The sequence below is a fragment of the Ovis aries genome, chromosome 19 (genome assembly GCF_016772045.2).
Source record: "Ovis aries strain OAR_USU_Benz2616 breed Rambouillet chromosome 19, ARS-UI_Ramb_v3.0, whole genome shotgun sequence".
NCBI classification, from domain to species: domain Eukaryota; kingdom Metazoa; phylum Chordata; class Mammalia; order Artiodactyla; family Bovidae; genus Ovis; species Ovis aries.
The window spans coordinates 26,670,758-26,691,351 of NC_056072.1; positions in this window are offsets into that span (position 1 = coordinate 26,670,758).

A 20,594-nucleotide genomic window follows, 5' to 3' on the forward strand; every position below is an offset into this window, starting at 1 on the left:
CATGGGGTCGCAAAGTGTCAGACATGACTGAAGTTACTTAGCATGGATGCATGCACAATCCAAAGCTGGTATCACTGAAGACTCAGACTACTATAATTACTTAAACATTTTCTATCTTCCTCCTACCTATCAACCTAGTTGAATCTCCACTACTCAGTTCAGTTCAGTCGCTCAGTCGTGTCCAACTCTTTGCGACCACATGAATCACAGCACGCCAGGCCTCCCTGTCCATCACCAACTCCCAGAGTTCACTCAGACTCAAGTCCATCGAGTCCGTGATGCCATCCAGCCATCTCATCCTTGGTCGTCCCCTTCTCCTCCTGCCCCCAATCCCTCCCAGCATCAAAGTCTTTCCCAATGAGTGAAATCTTCGCATGAGGTGGCCAAAGTACTGGAGCTTCAGCTTTAGCATCATTCCTTCCAAAGAAACCCCAGGGTTGATCTCCTTCAGAATGGACTGGTTGGATTTCCTTGCAGTCCAAGGGACTCTCAAGAGTCTTCTCCAACACCACAGTTCAAAAGCATCAATTCTTCAGCTCTCAGCCTTCTTCACAGTCCAACTCTCATATCCATACATGACCACAGGAAAAACCATAGCCTTGACTAGACGGACCTTAGTCGGCAAAGTAATGTCCCTGCTTTTGAATATGCTATCTAGATTGGTCATAACTTTTCTTCCAAGGAGTAAGCGTCTTTTAATTTCATGGCTGCAGTCACCAACTGCAGTGATTTTGGAGCCCCCAAAAATAAAGTCTGACACTGTTTCCACTGTTTCCCCATCTATTTCCCATGAAGTGATGGGACCAGATGCCATGATCTTCGTTTTCTGAATGTTGAGCTTTAAGCCAACTTTTTCATTCTCCTCTTTTACTTTCATCAAGAGGCTTTTTAGCTACTCTTCATTTTCTGCCATGAGGGTGGTATCATCTGCATATCTGAGGTTATTGATATTTCTCCCGGCAATCTGGATTCCAGCTTGTATTTCTTCCAGTCCAGAGTTTCTCATGATGTACTCTGCATATAACTTAAATAAGCAGGGTGACAAAATACAGCCTTGATGTACTCCTTTGCCTCTTTGGAACCCGTCTTTTGTTCCATGTCCATTTCTAACTGTTGCTTCCTGACCTGCATACAGATTTCTCAGAAGGCAGGTTAGGTGGGCTGGTATTCCCATCTCTTTCAGAATTTTCCACAGTTTATTGTGATCCACACAGTCAAAGGCTTTGGCATAGTCAATAAAGCAGAAATAGATGTTTTTCTGGAACTCTCTTGCTTTTTCCATGATCCAGCAGATGTTGGCAATTTGACCTCTGGTTCCTCTGCCTTTTCTAAAACCAGCTTGAACACCAGGGAGTTCACGGTTCACATACTGCTGAAGCCTGGCTTGGAGAATTTTGAGCATTACCTTAAAAGCATGTGAGATGAGTGCAATTGTGTGGTAGTTTGATCATTCTTTGGCATTGCCTTTCTTTGGGATTGGAATGAAAACTGACCTTTTCCAGTCCTGTGGCCACTGCTGAGTTTTCCAAATTTGCTGGCATATTGAGTGCAGCACTTTCACAGCATCATTTTCCAGGATTTGAAAGAGCTCAACTGGAATTCTATCACCTCCACTAGCTTTGTCCATACTGATGCTTTCTAAGGCCCACTTGACTTCACATTCCAAGATGTCTGGCTCTAGATTAGTGCTCACATCATCATGATTATCTGGGTCGTGAAGATCTTTTTTGCACGGTTCTTCCATGTATTCTTGCCACCTCTTCTTACTATCTTCTGCTTCTGTTAGGTCCATAACATTTCTGTCCTTTATCGAGTCCATCTTTGCATGAAATGTTCCCTTGGTAGCTCTAATTTTCTTAAAGAGATCTCTAGTCTTTTCCATTCTGTTGTTTTCCTCTGTTTCTTTGCACTGATCGCTGAAGAAGGCTTTCTTATCTCTTCTTGCTATTTTTGGAACTCTGCATTCAGATGCTTATATCTTTCCTTTTCTCCTTTGCTTTTTGCTTCTCTTCTTTTCACAGCTATTTGTAAGTCCTCCCCAGACAGCCATTTTGCTTTTTTGCATTTCTTTTCCATGGGGATGGTCTTGATCCCTGTCTCCTGTACAATGTCACGAACCTCATTCCATAGTTCATCAGGCACTCTATCTATCAGATCTAGGCCCTTAAATCTATTTCTCACTTCCACTGTATAATCCCCACTACTATCTAAGGCATTTTCCTTTGTTTACATACTCTCTCAGAATGGTGTTACTCAACTCCAGAGATCTTATTTCTTACTTTATGTACTTAATATTGTCTGTTCAACCAAGCTGAAAGCTCCATAAGAACAAGGACTATTTTGATCACCAATATTATCCCTCTTGGTATACAAGGGTGGTTCACATAGATTCCTTGATGAATGAATGAATGAAAACAGCTATCATTTCTATAGAACCGACTATTCCAAATGCTTTATACATAACTTTATTTATTTATATTTTCCATAGCAATCAGTGAACTTATGCTAATACTACTCATTCCACTGAAGTTAAAGAATTTGACATTCAGACAACTAGTAGGAAGATCTGAGATTTTAATCTAAGTAATCCCTGCTCTTATCTTTTACATTATAGGGCATTGTGTTGCCTTTCAAATGAATGAATGAATGAATAAAGGACTAATGAAATGGAGTGAAAGAAAAGGGAGGAGAATGGAGGAAGCAAAGAAGAAAGGAGGGAAAGAAGGAAAGAAGAATGCATGTGTACGTACGCATATACATACTATTATGATGTAATGAGGAGTTTTGAAGCTCTCTGAGTAAACTGCCATTTGTTTAACCTGTATTCTTAATCAAATATCAGTTATCACTCAGTTTATAGGCACACTTCTAAAGTGTTCACTCATTATACTAAATTGAAAAGACCAAATACCTAGAGTTATTTTCCCAAATACCCAAAACTAAGTGAGAGAAGTCACTCAGTCATGCCCAACTCTTTGTGAACCCCTTGGACAGTAGCCTACCAGGCTTCTCCATCCATGGGATTCTCTAGGCAAGAATACTGGAGTGGGTTACCATTTCCTTCTCCAGACTCAGAACTAAAGCACTCATAAAATTTAACCATGCTAACTTCATCACTAGTTTTCTGTGAGTATGATTTCAGTGTGTCTGCCCTCTGATGCCCTCTTGCAACACCTACCATCTTACTTGGGTTTCTCTTACCTTGGTCATGGGGTATCTCTTCACGGCTGCTCCAGCAAAGCACAGCCGCTGCTCCTTACCTTGGTCGAGGGGTATCTCCTTAATGCTGCCGTTCCTGATCTTCAACGTGGGATAGCTCCTCTAACTCAATGAAACCAAGCCATGCCTGTGGGGCAACCCAAGACAGGCGGGTCATGGTAGAGAGATCTGACAGAACGTGATCCACTGGAGAAAGGAATGGCAAGCCACTTCAGTATTCTTGCCTTGAGAACCTCATGAACAGCATGAAAAGGCAAAATGATAGGATACCAAAGAGGAACTCCCCAGGTCATTAGGTGCCCAATATGCTACTGGAGATCAGTGGAGAAGTAACTCCAGAAAGAATGAAGGGATGGAGCCAAAACAAAAACAATACCCAGTTGTGCATGTGACTGGTGATAGAAGCAAGATCCAATGCTATAAAGAGCAATATTACACAGGAACCTGGAATGTCAGGTCCATGAATCAAGGCAAATTGGAAGTGGTCAAACAAGAGATGGCAAGGGTGAACTTCAACATTCTAGGAATCAGTGAACTAAAATGGACTGGAATGGGTGAATTTAACTCAGATGATCATTACATCTACTACTGCGGGCAGGAATCTCTCAGAAGAAATGGAGTAGCCATCATGGTCAACAAAAGAGTCCAAAATGCAGTACTTGGATGCAATCTAAAATACGACAGAATGATCTCTGTTTGTCTCCAAGGCAAACCATTCAATATCACAGTTTTCCAACTATGCCCCAACCAGTAATGCTGAAGAAGCTGAAGTTGAATGGTTTTATGAAGACCTACAAGACCTTTTAGAACTAACACCCAAAAAAGATGTCCTTTTCATTATAGGGGACTGGAATGCAAAAGTAGGAAGTCAAGAAACACCTGGAGTAACAGGCAACTTTGGCCTTGGAATGTGGAATGAAGCAGGGCAAAGGCTAATAGAGTTTTGCCAAGGAAACTCACTGGTCATAGCAAACACCCTCTTCCAACAACACAAGAGAAGACTCTACACGTGGATATCACCAGATGGTCAACACCGAAATCAGATTGATTATATTCTCTGCAGCCAAAGATGGAGAAGCTGTATACAGTCAACAAAAACAAGACCAGGAGCTGACTGTGGCTCAGATCATGAACTCCTTACTACCAAATTCAGACTTAAATTAAAGAAAGTAGGGAAAACCGCTAGACCATTCAGGTATGACCTAAATCAAATCCCTTATGATTATACAGTGGAAGTGAGAAATAGATTTAAGGGCCTAGATTTGATAGATAGAGTGCCTAATGAACTATGGAATGAAGTTCATGACATTGTACAGGAGACAGGGATCAAGACCATCCCCATGGAAAAGAAATGCAAAAAAGCAAAATGGCTGTCTGGGGAGGACTTACAAATAGCTGTGAAAAGAAGAGAGGCAAAAAGCAAAGGAGAAAAGGAAAGATATAAGCATCTGAATGCAGAGTTCCAAAAATAGCAAGAAGAGATAAGAAAGCCTTCTTCAGTGATCAATGGAAAGAAATAGAGGAAAACAACAGAATGGGAAAGACTAGAGATCTCTTCAAGAAAATTAAAGATACCAAGGGAACATTTCATGCAAAGATGGGCTCGATAAAGGACAGAAATGGTATGGACCTAACAGAAGCAGAAGATAGTAAGAAGAGGTGGCAAGAATACACGGAAGGACTGTACAAAAAAGATCTTCACAACCCAGATAATCATGATGATGTGAGCACTAATCTAGAGCCAGACATCCTGGAATGTTAAGTCAAGTGGGCCTTAGAAAGCATCACTACGAACAAAGCTAGTAGAGGTGATAGAATTCCAGTAGAGCTATTTCAAATCCTGAAAGATGATGCTGTGAAAGTGCTGCACTCAATATGCCAACAAACTTTGAAAACTCAGCAGTGGCCACAGGACTGGAAAAGGTCAATTTTCATTCCAATCCCAAAAAAAGGCAACGCCAAAGAATGCTCAAACTACCACACAATTGAACTCATCTCACATGCTAATAAAGTAATGCTCAAAATTCTCCAAGCCAGGCTTCAGCAATACGTGAACCGTGAACTTCCTGATGTTCAAGCTGGTTTTAGAAAAGGCAGAGGAACCAGAGATCAAATTGCCAACATCCACTGGATCATGGAAAAAGCAAGAGAGTTCCAGAAAAATATCTATCTCTGCTTTATTGACTATGCCAAAGCCTTTGACTGTGTGGATCACAATAAACTGTGGAAAATTCTGAAAGAGATGGGAATACCAGACCACCTGAAATGCCTCTTGAGAAATCTGTATGCAGGTCAGGCAGCAACAGTTAGAAATGGACATGGAACAAAAGACTGGTTCCAAAGAGGCAAAGGAGTACATCAAGGCTGTATATTGTCACTCTGCTTATTTAAGTTATATGCAGAGTACATCATGAGAAATACTGGACTGGAAGAAACACAAGCTGGAATCAAGATTGCCAGGAGAAATAACAATAACCTCAGATATGCAGATGACACCACCCTTATGGCAGAAAGTGAAGAGGAGCTAAAAAGCCTCTTGATGAAAGTGAAAGAGGAGAGTGAAAACGTTGGCTTAAAGCTCAACATTCAGAAAACGAAGATCATGGCATCTGGTCCCATCACTTCATGGGAAATAGATGGGGAAACAGTGGAAACAGTGTCAGACTTTATTTTTTGGGGCTTCAAAATCACCGCAGACGGTGACTGCAGCCATGAAATTAAAAGACGCTTACTCCTTGGAAGAAAAGTTATGACCAATCTAGATAGCATATTCAAAAGCAGGGACATTACTTTGCCAACTAAGGTCCGTCTAGTCAAGGCTATGGTTTTTCCTGTGGTCATGTATGGATGTGAGAGTTGGACTGTGAAGAAGGCTGAGTCCCGAGGAATTGATGCTTTTGAAATGTGGTGTTGGAGAAGCCTCTTGAGAGTCCCTTGGACTGCAAGGAGATCCAACCAGTCCATTCTGAAGGAGATCAACCCTGGGATTTCTTTGGAGGGAATGATGCTGAAGCTGAAACTCCAATACTTTGGCCACCTCATGCGAAGAGTTGACTCATTGGAAAAGACTCTGATGCTGGGAGGGATTGGGGGCAGGAGGAGAAGGGGGCTACCAAGGATGGGATGGCTGGATGGCATCACGGACTCGATGTACATGAGTCTGAGTGAACTCTGGGAGCTGGTGATGGACAGGGAGGCCTGGCGTGCTGCAATTCATGGGGTCGCAAAGAGTTGGACATGACTGAGCGACTGAACTGAACTGAACTGAACTTCATCACAAGTCACCCATCACATAGTTTATCCAATACTAACAGACACAGTTCTGATACTGGGCCCTCCACTAAGCAATGTCTACAGTGATAGCAAAGCATTAAAGGAAATGTACCAGTCTCACACAGTACATTTATCACTTTAAACATGACTGGAAGCATAGAGTACCTCAATAATGGAAGGGAAGATAATATTAATAGTTTTTTTTAAATATAGTAATAGTTTGAAACAATTTGGTCTTCTAGGAATCCAGATGGGAAATTAATAGTTGCTCAGGTTTGGAAGTAAACTTCAAGGTTATTCTCCCCAAATCTTTCATGACGTCTGTCCCTCTCAGAGAATTTTACTTACTACTTTTCTTTCCTATAATGATTCTCATTAATGAGTTTAATATCATTTTTAAGCTTAAGACTAGAAATTGAGAGCTGGCTGCTTAAAAACGAAGCTGGATAAAGGTTTGTTTTGTCACATGTCTTTTTAAAATAAAATGATCCGAGATGTCTTTAGTCATCATCAGAATGTAGTTTGAGCCTTCATGTGTGTGAGAGAACATTTCCCTCAATTTATTATAATTTCTGTTATTTATGCACAACAGTGATGGAAACAGCTTGGTGTAGGTTTCCAAAGCACAGTGTGGGAGGCCCTGTGTGTGTACAACTCCTTGTTATTTGTTACTAGGATTTGTCCACATACCTTCTGCCCAATCTGTCTGGTGCTTTGAAATATTGCAGCTGCTTTTCATTTCCCATTAAATCTGACTGGCAGCAATATCAGAGCTGTAGTTCAACCTGGAAACAAAAGCATGACTCCAAGCAAGAATACACAGGGTGGCAAAACAGTCATTAATGCCACCACAAAGTGAAAATTTCCCATCATCAGCTACCATCTGGGGCTTTAGTTACAGTGCTAGGCCCATTTCTAAAGTAGGATGTTCCATCTGTACTGGATGCTGGTTTATAACATGGGTGACTCCAACATGGTGGTTCTTAACTGGGCGTGATTTTGCTTCCCACAGGACATTTAGCAATGTCTGTCTCAATGATCCCAATTGAGGACTGATGCCCACCACATGGGTGGAAGGCCAGAGACACAGCTAAAAATCCCACAATGCACCTGAAAGTCTTCTATGACAAAGAATTATACTGTACATAATTTCAGTACTGCTGAGGTTTAGAGTCCTGTTCAAGATATTCCAAACCAAACTAAAAGCTATAAATGATATTTTCCCTTCTTTACTGCCATTTAGGATACAAACAGTAATGCTTACTAGGGAACAAGCACTTTTAAATGCATGGGAACTGACTTGGCACTATACTTCTGTATCGGCGATATTTATGAATTCGTTCATTGCTATGCATTTTGACCAGGATAACAAGAACCAACAGGCACTTCCTGGTGGTCCAGTGGCAAAGACTCTGTGTTCCCAGTGCAAGGGCTGGGGCTTGGTTCCTGGTCAGGGAACTAGAACACACAAGCCACAACTAACAGTTTGCATGCCACAACTAAAGATCCCACATGCCACAACTAACACCCAACGCAGACAAATAAATAAATGTTTTAAAAGAAGTACCAACAATCAGGAGAAAGGAAAATGGAAATTCTTAGAAATTTTATAGCTTGGAGGGACTTTTCTAGTCCAGGCTTTACAAACTCTGTTCCTTAAACAATTAGTTCTGTAAGACATATCTCATGTTATGTCTTATAGGCATCCAGGTCGAATGACACAAAGAAATGTTGGTTTAAACAGAGTGAAATATGCTTTGATTACACATGACCATTCTAAGAGCCTTGACTGCTCATAGGCACCATGGCTCTTCAAAGGTGACTATAGTAAAAATATATATGTATTTAAACTCTTTGGACCATGAAATATTTTACTTCTGTAATATTTATTAATATGGCTTAAACAAATGATCTAGTCCAGCCAGCATGTTCCTATAAATAAAGAAGTGTGATACAAAAGCTGGGGTTATTTGTCTAGGATTACTGACCAAGTTAGAGACAAAGAAAGGATCACATCAAAGATTACCTCACACAGTCCATTCTTTCTTCCACTATACAGTGTTTCTTTATACAGCGGTTTTAAAATATGATTCAATTATATAATGGAACCATAGTACATAGTGCTTGGAGTAAACATTACTTTACACAGAGGGGGCTTTCCCTGGTGGCTCAGCAGGTAAAGAATCCACTTGCAATGCAGGAGACTCAGGTTTAGTTCCTGGGTTGGGAAGATCCATGAAGGGACTGGCTATCCACTCTAGTATTCTTGCCTAGAGAATTCTATGGACAGAGGATACTGGAGGGCAACAGTCCATAGTGTTGCAAAGAGTCAGACACGACTAAGCAACTAATACTTTCACTACACAGAGTATTTTCAAATTCATGATCCTGTTTCATTCTCACAACTCAGATCAAGTTATTTTTTCCACTTCTTTTCTTCCCTTCTTCATCTTCATCATCATCTTTCCTCTCATCATCACTACTGCCACTTCTTGAATATAAACCACTAGTTCACCAGGAGGTTAGGGTCTTGTTACCCCAACATTGAAAACAAGCTATGGCTCACTGGAGCCACTTATTTTTTGTTGTATTAATGGATGCCCCATTTTACAGAGAAAAAAGAGTAAGAGGCTAACTTACAGTGGAAGTGTTCCTGCTGCTTCAGACAGAAAAGAATCTGCCTGCAATGTAGGAGACCCAGGTTCAATCTCTGGGTCAGGAAAGTCTCCTGGAGAAGGGAATGGCTACCCACTCCAGTATTCTTGCCTGGAGAATTCCATGGACAGAGGAGCCTGGTGGGCTACGGTCTATGGGGTGGCAAAGAGTCAGACACGACTGAGCGACTAGCATTTTCACACATTATTTTTAAGAAACGTTATTTTCATATGCCTTTTGACCATGTACATTTCTTTTTTTATAAAAAAGTCTATTCAGTTTAGGTATCATTAAAAATTTTGTTTTTGTTTTTGTTTTTGATATTAAGCTGTATGAGCTATTTATATATGTTGTATATTAATCCTTTATTGATCATATCATTTGTAAATATTTTCCCTCATTCAGTTGATTATCTTTTCCTTTTGTTAATGATTTCCTTTGCTATGCAAAAGTTTTTAAGTTTAATTAGACCCCATTTATTTATTTTTGTTTTTATTTCCTTTGCTTTAGGAGACAAATCCAAAAAAAAAGAAAACTGCTGTAATTTATATCGAAGACTGTTCTGTGTTTTCCTCTGTCTTTTATGGTATCTGGTCTTACATTTAGGTCTATAATCCACTTTGAGTTTCTTTTTATATATGGTGCTAGAGAGAGTTATAATTTTATTCTTTTATATGTAGGTGTCCAGTTGTCCCTATACCACGTATTGAAGAGACTGTCTTCTTTCCACTGTATGTTCTTACTTCCTTTATTATAGATTAACTACCCTTAAGTGCATGGGTTTACTTCTGGGCTCTTTATTCTATTCCATTGCTCTATGTATCTGTTTTGTTTTGTTTTGTTTTGTTTTGTTTTTTTGGTGCCAATACCATACTGTTTTGATTAATGCAGTTTTGGAAGTAATGGAGCATAATTACTCCTGCTCTGTTCTCTTTTTCTTTTTAGAAGATTGCAATCTTTTTCAAGACTATCTGTCTATTTGCATCTTTTGAGTTTCAATGCAAATTTTTAAATTATTTGTTATAGTTCTGTGGAAAATGCAATTGGTATTTTGATAGGGATTGCCCTGAATCTGTAGATTGCCTTGGGTAGTATGAACATTTTAGCGATATTAACTTTCCCAATCTAAGAACACAGTATATCTTTCCATCTGTTTGTGTTGTCTTCAATTTCTTTCATCAGTGTCTTGCAAATGAGAACCACAATGAGATATCACTTTATACTTGTCAGAATCACAATCATCAAAAAGAACACAAATAATAAATGTTGGTGAGAATGTAGAGAAAAGGGAATCCTTGTACATTGTTGGTGTGAATATAAACTAATGTAGTCACTGTGGAAAACAGTATAGAGGTTTTGTCCTGGATCTATATCCCCAAAACAGTAATTAGAACAATACATGCAGACTAATATCTGTAACAATTTTATTTACAATTGCCAACATATGGAAGCAGTCTAAGTGTCCATCAACAGGTAAATGGATAAATAGGATGATAAACACACATACACACACACAATGGAATACTACTAAGACATAAAAAAGAACAATTTTTTTTCCATTGGCAGCAAAATGAATGGCCATGGAAAGTATTATGCTAAGTGAAATAAGTCTGGCAGAGAAAGACAAATCTTATATGTTATTACTTATATAGGGAGTCTAAAAATACAATAAACTAGTGGATATAACCCAAAAAAGCAGACTCATAAATATAGAGCTGTCTATAGTCTATAGTTGGTTACCTATGGGGAGAAGGAAAAGAGGAGGGCAATATAAGTGTAAAGGAGTAAGAGATACAAACTATTATGTATAAAAAAGCTACAATAATATATTGTACAACACAGGGAATGTAACCAACATTTAATAATAACTATAAATGGAGTCTAACCTTCAAAATATGAGAATCACTATATTGTACATCTGTAACATAAGACCTTTTAGAACTAACATTCAAAAAAGATGTCTTTTACATTATAAGGGACTGGAATGCAAAAGGAGGAAGTCAAGAAACCCCCGGGGGTAACAGGCAAATTTGGCCCTGGAATACAGAATGAAGCAGGGCAAAGTCTAATAGAGTTGTGCCAAGAGAACGCACTGGTCATAACAAACACCCTCTTCCAACAACGCAAACGATTCTACACATCGACATCACCAGAAGGTCAACATCGAAATCAGATTGATTGTATTCTTTGCAGCCAAAGATGTAGAAGCTCCATACAGTCAGAAAAAACAAGACCAGGTGCTTACTATGGCTCAGATCATGAACTCCTTTTTGCCAAATTCAGACTTAAATTGAACAAAGTAGGGAAAACCACTAGACCATTCAGGTATGACCTAAATCAAATCCCTTATAATTATACAGTGGAAGTGAGAAATAGATTTAAGGGCTTAGATCTAATAGAGTGCCTGATGAACTATGGATGGAGGTTTGTGACATTGTACAGGAGACAGGGATCAAGACCATTCCCATGGAAAAGAAATGCAAAAAGCAAAATGGCTGTCTGAGGAGGCCTTACAAATAGCTGTGAAAAGAAGAGAAGCAAAAGGCAAAGGAAAAAAGGAAAGATATAAGCATCTGAATGCAGAGTTCCAAAGAATAGCAAGAAGAGATAAGAAAGCCTTCCTCAGCGATCAATGTAAAGAAATAGAGGAAAACAACAGAATGGAAAAGACTAGAGATCTATTCAAGAAAATCAGAGATACCAAGGGAACATTTCATGCAAAGATGAACTCGATAAAGGACAGAAATGTTATGGACCTAACAGAAGCAGAAGATAGTAAGAAGAGGTGGCAAGAATACACAGAAGAACTGTACAAAAAAGAGCTTCATGACCAAGATAATCACGGTGAGGTGATCACTCACGTAGAGCCAGACATCCTGGAATGTGAAGTCAAGTGGGCCTTAGAAAGCATCACTATGAACAAACCTAGTAGAGGTGATAGAATTCCTGTTGAGCTATTTCAAATACTGAAAGATGATGCTGTGAAAGTGCTGCACTCAATATGCCAGCAAGTTTGGAAAACTCAGCAGTGGCCACAGGACTGGAAAAGGTCAGTTTTCATTCCAATCCCGAAGAAACGCAATGCCAAAGAATGCTCAAACTACCATGCAATTGCACTAATCTCACATGCTTTTAGGTAATGCTCAAAATTCTCCAAGTCAGGCATCAGCAATACGTGAACCATGAAATTCCAGATGTTCAAGCTGGTTTTAGAAAAGGCAGAGGAACCAGAGATCAAATTGCCAACATCTGCTGGATCATGGAAAAAGCAAAAGAGTTCCAGAAAAACATCTACTTCTGCTTTATTGACTATGCCAAACCCTTTGACTGTGTGGATCACAATAAACTGTGGAAAATTCTGAAAGAGATGGGAATACCAGACCACCTGACCTGCCTCTTTAGAAACCTGTATGCAGGTCAGGAAGCAACAGTTAGAACTGGACATGGAACAACAGACTGGTTCCAAAGAGGAAAAGGAGTACGTCAAGGCTGTATACTGTCACCCTGCTTATTTAACTTATATGCAGAGTACATCATGAGAAATGCTGGGCTGGAAGAAGCACAAGCTGGAATCCAGATTGCCGGGAGAAATATCAATAACCTCAGATATGTAGATGACACCACCCTTATGGCAGAAAGTGAAGAGGAACTAAAAAGCCTCTTGAAAGTGAAAGAGGAGAGTGAAAAAGTTGGCTTAAAGCTCAACATTCAGAAAACGAAGATCATGGCATCTGGTCCCATGACATCATGGGAAATAGATGGGGAAACAGTGGAAACAGTGGCAGACTTTATTTTGGGGGGCTCCAAAATCACTGCAGATGGTGATGCAGCCTTGAAATTAAAAGACGCTTACTCCTTGGAAGAAAAGTTATGACCAACCTAGACAGCATATTAATAAGCAGAGACATTACTTTGCCAACAATGTTCTGTCTAGTCAAGGCCATGGTTTTTCCAGTGGTCATGTATGGATGTGAGAGTTGGACTGTGAAGAAAGCTGAGTGCTGAAGAATTGATGCTTTTGAACTGTGGTGTTGGAGAAGACTCTTGAGAGTCCCTTGAACTGCAAGGAGATCCAACTGGTCCATTCTAAAGGATATCAGCCTGGGTGTTCTCTGGAAGGACTGATGCTGAAGCTGAAACTCCAATACTTTGGCCACCTCATGCTAAATGTTGACTCATTGGAAAAGACTCTGATGCTGTGAGGGATTGGGTGCAGGAGGCAAATGGGACAACAAAGGATGAGATGGCTGGATGGCATCACTGACTCGATGGACATGAGTTTGAGTGAACTCTGGGAGTTGGTGTTGGACAGAGAGGCCTGGCGTGCTGCAATTCATGGGGTCACAAAGAGTTGGACATGACTGAGTGACTGAACTGAACTGAACATATAATAATGTATGGCTACTATATTTCAATTAAAAATAATAAATACTAAAAATCCCTTAGTCTGTTGAAGGCACTATGCTTGTCAAATTGTCATTTATCATTTCTTTGAATTAGTAACATGTAGCAGCAACAACAAGAGAGAAAGCAAAACTGACAGAGGAAAGGAAAAAAAAAAATCACATTCTTTAGGAAAGCGTCTAAGAGAAACCACAGAATAAGGGAAAAAAAATAGCAGGACTCGATTTTTTTTTCTTGCTTTTGCGCATTAAGCGAATGTGTAGAGGCAAGCTGGACTTACTTTATATTTCAGCATATTGACTTACATTCATTTGATTTTATGCAAAAGGCCAATGATTTTGCTAGGGAAAATTTCTCAGTGGAGCTACAAGAAGGAACAGAATAATGAGCAATGAACTTTTCATGACTATCTGATTAAACTAACTGGAATTAAACACTTCAGTAGTTTCATTTCTGTTTTATTTTTATTTCTTGTGGTCATGGAGTCTAGTCAACTTGCTGTTGACTAGACTCATAATTCTCAAAAAACAAAACTAAGTAGAACATACCCTAAAAGTAAAGAGATGAAAGATCATCTTTAATGATGAATTCCCTAAGCTTACTAAAGACTCTTGTCAGTTCTCCACTAACACAGAGACCAATATTGTAGAGAATTGTCTTAACACGTTATTGACCAGGGGATTTTTACAGAAACCAACACCTGTGGCCAGGGATATATCTTGTAAGTGAATACTGAAATGTCTCCAATGACCTTAGAGTAACAAAATGTGTATTAATGAAAGCACTTGTTACTAGGAAGCAACATTTAACACTGGGATATGTTACCAATTTCCTTGGAGGAGGAAATGGCAACCCACTCCAGTATTCTTGCCTGGAGAATCCCATGGACAGAGGAGGCTGATGAGCTACAACAGTCCATGGGGTCACAAAGGGTCAGACATGACTGAGTGACTAACATTTTCACGCATTATTTTTAAGAAACATGTTATTTTCATATACCTTTTGACCATGTACATTTCCTTTTTAGAAAAAAGTCTATTCAGTTCAGGTACCATTAAAAATTTTTTTTTTTTGCTCAGTTGGGTCCAACTCTTTGCAACCCCATGGACTGTAACCTACCAGGATCCTCTGTCCATGGGATTTTCCAGGCAAGAATACTGGAGTGGGTTGCCATTTCCAATTTAAAGGTAGGCAAATCTAAAAGGGCATTGTAACCACAAAAGAAGATAAAATTAGCTTTGAATTAGTTCATTTCTAGACATGAGACTAATGATTTTAATATCCAGTTATAGTCATATGTTTCTACTGTTTCCCCATCTATTTGCCATGAAGTGATGGGACCAGATGCCATGATATTAGTTTTCTGAATGTTGAGCATTAAGTCAACTTTTTCACTCTCCTCTTTCACTTTCAACAAGAGGTTCTTTAGTTCTTCTTCACTTTCTGGCATAAGGGTGGTGTCATCTGCATATCTGAGGTTATTGATATTTCTCCTGGAAATCTTGATTCAAGCTTGTGCTTTTTCCAGCCCAGCATTTCTCATGATGTACTCTGCATATAAGTTAAATAAGCAGAGTGACAATATACAGCCTTGACTTACTCCTTTTCTGATTTAAAACCAGTCTGTTGTTCCATGTCCAGCTCTAACTGTTGCTTCCTAACATGCATACAGGTTTCTCAAGAGGCAGGTCAGGTGGGCTCCAAAATCACTGCAGATGGTGATTGCAGCCATGAAATTAAAAGACACTCTTTGGGAGGAAAGTTGTGACCAATCTGGACAGCATATTAAAAAGCAGAGACATACTTCATCAACAAAGGTCCGTCTAGTCAATGCAATGGTTTTTCCAGTAGTCATGTATGGATGTGAGAGTTGGACTATAAAGAAAGCTGGGGGCCAAAGAACTGATGCTTTTGAACTGTGGTGTTGGAGAAGACTCTTGCGAGTCTCTTGGACTGCAAGGAGAGCCAACCAGTCCATCCTAAAGGAGGTCAGTCCTGGGTGTTCATTGGAAGGACTGATGTTGAAGCTGAAACTCCAATACTTTGGCCACCTGATGAGAAGTGCTGACTCATTTGAAAAGACCCTGATGCTGGGAAAGATTAAGGGCATGAGGAGAAGGGGAGGATGGAGGATGAGATGGTTGGATGGCATCACCTACTCAATGGACATGAGTTTGGGTAAACTCTGGGAGTTGGTGAGGGACAGGGAGGCCTGGCATGCTAGGTTCATAGGGTCTCAAAGAGTCAGACACAACTAAACGACTGAACTGAACTGATAGTCATATGTTTAGAAAAATCTTAAATGAGCCTGAAGCGCACATAAAGCTAAACTGAAAGGCTGCCACAAGATATTTGTTTATTTGCAAGTCTATTAGCCCATCACTCATTCATATATCAGTATGCACGTACTATGCGGAAAGTACCAAGCTCAGTGTTATGGAGGATTAAAGATAAAGACTATGATTTTAAGGAAGTCATGCACTAGAGAATCAGATATTTAAAAAGATAATCCCACACATATGTGCAGAAAATTGGATTTAAAAAATGCTCATTGCTGTTTCACATTAAAAAAAAAATGCAGGGAACATCACTATGTGTAATAACATATCAGCAGCAAGTACCTCACAAAACAATCCCAAGATTCAGAATCTGAGTGAGTAAAGCAAGTTGCTGAATAAACATGGCCACATAGTTACTATATATTTAGGGTATATAACATGTATAGGAATGGTTAGGGGAAAGTTCTTAAAAGACATAAATGAAATGAAAACAGTGGTTCCCTCTAGGTAAAGTACTGGAACTAGAGGAGATGGTCATAAAAGTTATAGTTTTACTGGAACTAGAAGGGATGGTCATAAAAATTCTAGTTCATATTTTATAATGAGAATATGTTTACTGTTTATCAAAGAATGTAAACAGAGAGATATAGATATAGGTTTATATTAATGTGATCAATACCACAAACAAAATCACATAAAGTGATTAAAAATTTTTTAATGAGTGAAATGGTTTCTTCCAGGAGAAATTATGCAACATTCTGTTTAAGAGAAGCCAAATCTTCTTAGTTATAAAAAATTCAGAGGTGGACACAAAGTAGTGCTATAGCACACAAAAATGAGCTAAAAATGGCTGTCAAGCTTTTAGAGGGAAGGAAAGAGGGATGAAGAAGCAGAGCATAGGGGATTTTTAGGGCAGTGAAACTATTCTGTATGAATTAGAATGTTGGATACATAATATTATGCATTTGGTAAAATTAAAAGAATTATTCAAGCCAAACAGTAAACCCAACTTTTTCCAATGGACTTTAGTTAGTAACTATGCATCCATACTGGGTATTTCAGATTTAACCAATTCACCACATCACAGCAAGATATTAATAGAAGAAACTGTGTGGAGATGTTGTGGAGAGGAGTAGGAAGTATATGGAAATTCTCTATTTTATGTTCTCAGTACAGTTGCTCAGTCGTATCCAACCCTTTGCGACTGCAGCACTGGCTTTCCTGTCTATCACCAACTCCTGGAGCCTACTCAAACTCATGTCCATCGCATCAGTGATGCCATCCAACCATCTCATCCTCTGTTGTCCCCTTTTCCCACCTTCAATCTTTCCTAGCATCAGCATTTTATATTCTATTTTTCTATAAAACTTAAAATACTCTAAGAAATAAAGCCTATTTTAATTTTAAAATGTTATAATAAAGCAATGCATAAAGAACAAGAAGAACATAAATAAAAGAATAATTAATGCTTTGGGTGGGAGCCTTAGCCAGTGGTTATATGATATCTATGACATGAGGTAACACACAGAGCTCTAATGTGATTGATACACAGAACATTCAGTGTTTTATTTACTTATTTAGCTGATTTATCTGTTTGGTTAGTTTATAATTTTTGACATGTCTTAAAGAAGTAGAATTGCACAAGGAAGACAAAGAATCAAAAATATTGCAAGGAAAGAAAAGAGCTAGATTGATGACATTCATATGTAAGAAGAGTCCTTGCTGGGACTGGAATAGAATCTGGAAATGAAGCAAGAACACTAAGATGAGATTAGACTTCTAAGGTGTTTGGGTATGAAAATCAACATTATTTTTTTCCCTAAGACAATGACCTACTCACTTCTGTGCTTCTGGAAGATTGATGAGAATGAGAAGAGATGTAGAGAGGCCAGGAAAGGGATAGAAAATATGTATCAAATGTTATGGTTTGGGAATTAAAATGAGTGGGTTCAAATTTTGGTTCTGATATTTTCTAGCTATGTATGTAATCATAAGACACACATCTTAAATATTTTCAATCTTAATCTCCTCATAAATAATAATATTTGTAAATACAGTACTGTTAAATAGGTTTGTTGGTGGTATCAGTTGAGATAATATATACTAAAGTTGAGATAATATATTCAAAACTACTCAATACAGAATCTTATACACAGTAAAGGTTCTAGAAATTTAGGAGTTTTTCTGTTACAATACTCAATATAATTGTTGTTGTGTTAGAGACCTAAGAACTGCAGCTGCTGCTGCTAAGTCGCTTCAGTTGTGTCCGACTCTGTGCGACACCATAGATGGCAGCCCACCAGGCTCCCCTGTCCCTGAGATTCTCCAGGCAAGAACACTGGAGTGGATTGCCATTGCCTTCTCCAATGCATGAGAGTGGAAAGTGAAAGTGAAGTCGCTTAGTCGTGTCTGACTCTTAGCAACCCCATGGACTGCAGCCTACCAAGCTCCTCTGTCCATGGGATTTTCCAGGCAAGAGTACTGGAGTAGGGTGCCATTGCCTTCTCCGGACCTAAGAACAGATAGAGACAAAAAAATGAATTTGGGGCAATGGAAAGAGAAAAGGTATGACAGTGACTCAGCTTGAGTTCCTTCAAGAATAGAGATATTAATGACAAACAGGAAAAAAAAAAAAAGGGTAGGAGAAGTTTGGACAAAGAATTTGATCACAGACATAGAACTTAAAGTTTTTTCAAAATATACAAAGAGCTCATACAACTCAACAACAAAAATACAACCCTTGAAAAGTGGGCAGAAGACTGAAATAGAACATTTCTCCAAAGAAGACATATAGGTGGCCAATAGCCACATGAAAAAATATTCAATGTCACTAATTATTAGACAAGTATAAGCCAAAATGATAAAAAGTCAGAATAGCTATCGTTAAAATGTCCACAAATGATAAATGCTGGACAGAGTGTGGAGAAAAGGGAACCTTTGTACACTGTTGCTGGAAATGTAAGCTGGGTCGGCCATTATGGAAAACAGTATGGGGGTTTCCTCCAAAAACTAAAACTCGAGTTGTCATGTGATCTAGCAATCCCACTGCTGGGTAAATATACAGACCAAACTATAATTCAAAAAACTGCACACCTCTATGTTCAGAGGAGCACTATTCACAACAGATAAACCATGGAAGCAACCTCAATGTCCATCAGCAGATGAATGTATGAACTTAGAGATTATCATATTAAGTGAAGTAAGTCATAAAGAGAATGACAAATACCATATGATATTATGTATATGTTCAATCTAAAATATGACACAAAAGGACCTATCTATAAAACAGAGACAGATTTACAGACATAGAGAAGTGATTGCCAAGGGGACATGGGGGGAGGGATGGAGTGGGAATTTAGGGTTGGCAGATGTAAGCTAACATATATAGCATGGATAAACAACAAAGTCCTACTATATAGCACAGGGAACTGTGTTCAATATTGCATGATAAACCGTAATGCAAAAGACTACATATGTCTATAACTAAATCACCTTGCTGGATAGCAGAAATTAACAGGCCATTATAAATCACTATATTTCAATTAAAGAAAGAAACATTCATCCCAGATCCAAATGAAATCATACAGTAGAAAGCAACGTGAGAGGGTAAAACAAACAAACAAACAAACAAAACCTTTAGAGTTTAGAGTTTATGGGCAGGAGACTATATGGGACACTGAGATATTTTTAACTGATTCACAGGAAGTAGGCATTAAGGGTGCAGGGAAAACATGCAGGATAATGCCAGTGATGAAGGTGGAAGGCTGCAGAGGAACACTGTACTCAATAGAAACCACTCATAATTTGCAACCTGTGGGAAAGAAACAGGAAAGTAAGAATGGATTCCACAAAGGCCCTGAGGAATTCTCTCTGAAAACCAGTATGCTTCTACTGGCCTACTTATCTCTTTATGTTTCATCTCACACACTTCCACACAAATGCCCTCAAGGCATATCTCAGTTTGCATCAGTTCAGTCGCTCAGTCGTGTCCGACTTTTTGTGACCCCATTAACCTAAGCAGGCCAGGCTTCCCTGTCCATCACCAACTCCAGGGGCCTGCTCAAACTCATGTACATCGAGTTGGTGATACCATTCAACCATCTCATTCTCTGTCATCCCCTTCTCCTCCTGCCCTCAATCTTTCCCAGCATCAGGGTATTTTCCAATGAGTCAGTTCTTCACATCAGTTGGCCAAAGTATTGGAATTTCAGCTTCAGCATCATTCCTTCCAATGAATATTCAAGACTGATTTCCTTTAGAATTGACTGGTTGGATCTCCTTGCAGTCCAAGGGACTCTCAAGAGTCTTCCCCAAGAACCAAAGTTCAAAAACATCAATTCTTTGGCGTTCAGCTTTCTTTATAGTTCAGTTCTCACATCCATACATGACTACTGGAAAAACCACAGCTTTGACTAGATGGACCTTTGTTGGCAAAATAATGTCTCTGCTTTTTAATATGCCTTCTATGTTGGTCATAGCTTTTCTTCCAAGGAGCAAGCATCTTTTAATTTCATGGCTACAGTCACCATCTGCAGTGATTTTGCAGCCCAAGAAAATAAAATATCTGTTTTCATTGTTTATACACCTATTTGCCATGAAGCTATGGGACCAGATGCCATTATCTTTGTTTTTTGAATGTTGAGTTTTAAGCTAGATTTTTCACTCTTCTCTTTCACTTTCATCAAGAGACTCTTTAGTTTCTCTTCACTTTCTGCCATAAGGGTGGTGTCATCTGCATATCTGAGATTATTGTTATTTCTTCCA